General features: G+C 52.3%; 1 non-coding gene across 1 annotated transcript in view; it reads left to right on the top strand.

The window, feature by feature from the left end:
- Positions 1-3,651: 3,651 nt before the first annotated feature.
- LOC126434106 (small subunit ribosomal RNA) overlaps positions 3,652-5,000 on the top strand; it is a 1,910-nt gene continuing 561 nt past the window's right edge. The window contains exon 1 of the ribosomal RNA XR_007578979.1: positions 3,652-5,000. This exon is cut by the window's right edge and continues 561 nt beyond it. This is a non-coding gene — a ribosomal RNA (small subunit ribosomal RNA).

Here is a 5,000-nt window from a genome sequence, read left to right on the forward strand (position 1 = left end):
ACCCACACATGTCCTACACAGGGGTGCACCCAACATCACAATACTGCCTCCTCTCACAGCACACAAACAATGGCAGGAATGAAAGACACAGGTCTGCCACAAGCATGGAATGAGAGCGCCGCCTGTCATGAGCCAAAGGTACATCCTGACGTGGCAAATCAGATGATACCGCAGGCATCCACGTACTATAATCACAATCAACAAACCGGCCGCCGCCCCCCCCCCCCCATTAAACCTTTCCTTACAACAATGTGTACCTTAACCTAACCTATGTCGTACCTTAACCTAACCTATGTCGTACCTTAACCTAACCTATGTCGTACCTTAACCTAACCTATGTCGTACCTTAACCTAACCTATGTCGTACCTTAACCTAACCTATGTCGTACCTTAACCTAACCTATGTCGTACCTGAACCTAACCTATGTCGTACCTTAACCTAACCTATGTCGTACCTTAACCTAACCTATGTCGTACCTTAACCTAACCTATGTCGTACCTTAACCTAACCTATGTCGTACCTTAACCTAACCTATGTCGTACCTTAACCTAACCTATGTCGTACCTTAACCTAACCTATGTCGTACCTTAACCTAACCTATGTCGTACCTTAACCTAACCTATGTCGTACCTTAACCTAACCTATGTCGTACCTTAACCTAACCTATGTCGTGCCTTAACCTAACCTATGTCGTGCCTTAACCTAACCTATGTCGTGCCTTAACCTAACCTATGTCGTGCCTTAACCTAACCTATGTCGTGCCTTAACCTAACCTATGTCGTGCCTTAACCTAACCTATGTCGTGCCTTAACCTAACCTATGTCGTGCCTTAACCTAACCTATGTCGTGCCTTAACCTAACCTATGTCGTGCCTTAACCTAACCTATGTCGTGCCTTAACCTAACCTATGTCGTGCCTTAACCTAACCTATGTCGTGCCTTAACCTAACCTATGTCGTGCCTTAACCTAACCTATGTCGTGCCTTAACCTAACCTATGTCGTGCCTTAACCTAACCTATGTCGTGCCTTAACCTAACCTATGTCGTGCCTTAACCTAACCTATGTCGTGCCTTAACCTAACCTATGTCGTGCCTTAACCTAACCTATGTCGTGCCTTAACCTAACCTATGTCGTGCCTTAACCTAACCTATGTCGTGCCTTAACCTAACCTATGTCGTGCCTTAACCTAACCTATGTCGTGCCTTAACCTAACCTATGTCGTGCCTTAACCTAACCTATGTCGTGCCTTAACCTAACCTATGTCGTGCCTTAACCTAACCTATGTCGTGCCTTAACCTAACCTATGTCGTGTTTTAACCTAACCTATATTGCGCCTTAATGTAACCTATATTGCGCCTTAATGTAACCTATATTGCGCCTTAATGTAACCTATATTGCGCCTTAACGTAACCTATATTGCGCCTTAACGTAACCTATATTGCGCCTTAACGTAACCTATATTGCGCCTTAACGTAACCTATATTGCGCCTTAACGTAACCTATATTGCGCCTTAACGTAACCTATATTGCGCCTTAACGTAACCTATATTGCGCCTTAACGTAACCTATATTGCGCCTTAACGTAACCTATATTGCGCCTTAACGTAACCTATATTGCGCCTTAACGTAACCTATATTGCGCCTTAACGTAACCTATATTGCGCCTTAACGTAACCTATATTGCGCCTTAACGTAACCTATATTGCGCCTTAACGTAACCCACATTGCCCCTTAACGTAACCCACATTGCCCCTTAACGTAACCCATATTGTGCTGTAACCCAACACACGTTGGGCCTTAACCCAACACACGTTGGGCCTTAACCCAACACACGTTGGGCCTTAACCCAACACACGTTGGGCCTTAACCCAACACACGTTGGGCCTTAACCCAACACACGTTGGGCCTTAACCCAACACACGTTGGGCCTTAACCCAACACACGTTGGGCCTTAACCTGCTCTGTAATTGTCATACGACGCGTTAAATTAGTGTAGTGTTGCCTAACTGCAACCCCCGCAATATAGTTTGCTACTCGCACTGCCCGGTCCCCAGTGTATCGCTTCATGTTAAACACCTTGCAGCGATACACTGTAATGTGGATGGCAGCAGGACGTACATGCTCAATGCCCTTCGCAGTTGTTCATTGGCATTCGCATGGCGAAGCACTGCGCCTACGCTGTGGTACGGCCTGTGTCAACTGTCCGCTGATGTTGTACCTCCAAATCACACACTGTACTGCACATTGGTCCTCATGTACTGAATGATACATCGTGGTACATGTGACCGTACAACGACTGCGCCAACAACGGCGAACCATGCGGTCCAAATGTTGTGCACGCAGCTACGTGTCGTCTCCCTATAAGAGCTGGAGTGCAGTGTGGTATGCCCTGGATGGCGATCAGCATGAGCCGTCTGTTGATGTAGTGGCGCGTGTTGTCAGACGTTGTCGTCTCTTCTCACACACCGTGATAGCATGGTGCACTGCGTTCCACATCTGCGACATGCGACAGAGGCCGGTTGACAGTCGTTTGCGCAATGGACATCGCATACGTACGGGGGCCACCTTCCACGTGTTTGCGAAGCGTGCACATGTTGTTGCGTGTATGTGGGCAGACATAGTGTGTCGTGACACCTGACACAGGCATGCAACAATCGTTGAATTTGCAAATGGCGATGGACGCCTACGTTTGCTGGTGACGTTACGCAAATGAACAACTGGTAAACCGTTGTGGTGCGGTTGTTCTCGCTAGAGGTGAATCAGTGATGGCGACGATCGGTTGAGCTACCAACCGGTTGTTTCAGCGATACCCACCATGCCCACGAACGTGAATGGCATGTGGGTGTGAAGCGATACGCGGCGGTGGCTGGGTGGGACCGGCCCCGGCCGGTGAGGGGGGGCCGCCCGGCGTGCTGGCCGCGCGGTGCGTGGGCGCACGCGCTACAGCCGGCTGGTGGGGGCGGCCACTGGCAGGCGCGCCGGCCGACGGAGGCGGCAGGCGGCGCAGCTGCGCGCCGGCGCACCCTGCACGCGGCGCCGTGCGGCCAAAGTAGGTCCTCGCGGGCCCGGTGCGAAGCGCGGTGGACATCTGCAGTGTGCTGGTCCGATTGAGGACTGTGTGCGCTGAGGATGCGCCGCCGCCCGGCGCTCGGCGCCGCGACGCCGTCTGCTGCTCGGTCGCCTCTGCGGTTCTCGCAGGTGGTTTGTATCGCAGCTGTGCGGACGTGTTGGCGCGTGCGCTGTGCTGGGAGAGTTCGCTTCGGCACCCAAGTGGGGCTTTTGTCCTTCTGTGGCGCTGGCGTTGGAGCTGCCGGTCACCGTAGGTGGCGCGTGTTGTCTCCCGCCGGCAATGCCACGACAGCACGCTCCCGGGCCTCTGTCGGCAGCGGCAAGCTCAGTTGGGAGCACGGGTGGTCGCACCTAAAGCGTCTACTCGCCAAACTCCGGGCGATTGCGCCTCTCTCGAACCCGACCAAGTACTTAGGACGGCGCTGCGCGCCGCCGGGACCTGAGAGGGTTTCGAGGTGTATGGTGCAGGGGAGCGCAGCCTCCTCCTGTTTGCAGAATAATTGAGCGGACGCTTGCGTGTTCGCGCGGGCCCCCGGGACACACTCCCGGGCGGCCGGCTGCTCAGCTCTAGTTGACGCAGCTCCCTGGTTGATCCTGCCAGTAGTCATATGCTTGTCTCAAAGATTAAGCCATGCATGTCTCAGTACAAGCCGCATTAAGGTGAAACCGCGAATGGCTCATTAAATCAGTTATGGTTCCTTAGATCGTACCCACGTTACTTGGATAACTGTGGTAATTCTAGAGCTAATACATGCAAACAGAGTCCCGACCAGAGATGGAAGGGACGCTTTTATTAGATCAAAACCAATCGGTCGGCTCGTCCGGTCCGTTTGCCTTGGTGACTCTGAATAACTTTGGGCTGATCGCACGGTCCTCGTACCGGCGACGCATCTTTCAAATGTCTGCCTTATCAACTGTCGATGGTAGGTTCTGCGCCTACCATGGTTGTAACGGGTAACGGGGAATCAGGGTTCGATTCCGGAGAGGGAGCCTGAGAAACGGCTACCACATCCAAGGAAGGCAGCAGGCGCGCAAATTACCCACTCCCGGCACGGGGAGGTAGTGACGAAAAATAACGATACGGGACTCATCCGAGGCCCCGTAATCGGAATGAGTACACTTTAAATCCTTTAACGAGTATCTATTGGAGGGCAAGTCTGGTGCCAGCAGCCGCGGTAATTCCAGCTCCAATAGCGTATATTAAAGTTGTTGCGGTTAAAAAGCTCGTAGTTGGATTTGTGTCCCACGCTGTTGGTTCACCGCCCGTCGGTGTTTAACTGGCATGTATCGTGGGACGTCCTGCCGGTGGGGCGAGCCGAAGGCGTGCGACGCGCCTCGTGCGTGCTCGTGCGTCCCGAGGCGGACCCCGTTGCAATCCTACCAGGGTGCTCTTGAGTGAGTGTCTCGGTGGGCCGGCACGTTTACTTTGAACAAATTAGAGTGCTTAAAGCAGGCAAGCCCGCCTGAATACTGTGTGCATGGAATAATGGAATAGGACCTCGGTTCTATTTTGTTGGTTTTCGGAACCCGAGGTAATGATTAATAGGGACAGGCGGGGGCATTCGTATTGCGACGTTAGAGGTGAAATTCTTGGATCGTCGCAAGACGAACAGAAGCGAAAGCATTTGCCAAGTATGTTTTCATTAATCAAGAACGAAAGTTAGAGGTTCGAAGGCGATCAGATACCGCCCTAGTTCTAACCATAAACGATGCCAGCCAGCGATCCGCCGCAGTTCCTCCGATGACTCGGCGGGCAGCCTCCGGGAAACCAAAGCTTTTGGGTTCCGGGGGAAGTATGGTTGCAAAGCTGAAACTTAAAGGAATTGACGGAAGGGCACCACCAGGAGTGGAGCCTGCGGCTTAATTTGACTCAACACGGGAAACCTCACCAGGCCCGGACACCGGAAGGATTGACAGATTGATAGCTCTT

Source organism: Schistocerca serialis, unplaced genomic scaffold, assembly GCF_023864345.2.
Source record: "Schistocerca serialis cubense isolate TAMUIC-IGC-003099 unplaced genomic scaffold, iqSchSeri2.2 HiC_scaffold_1181, whole genome shotgun sequence".
NCBI lineage: Eukaryota > Metazoa > Arthropoda > Insecta > Orthoptera > Acrididae > Schistocerca > Schistocerca serialis.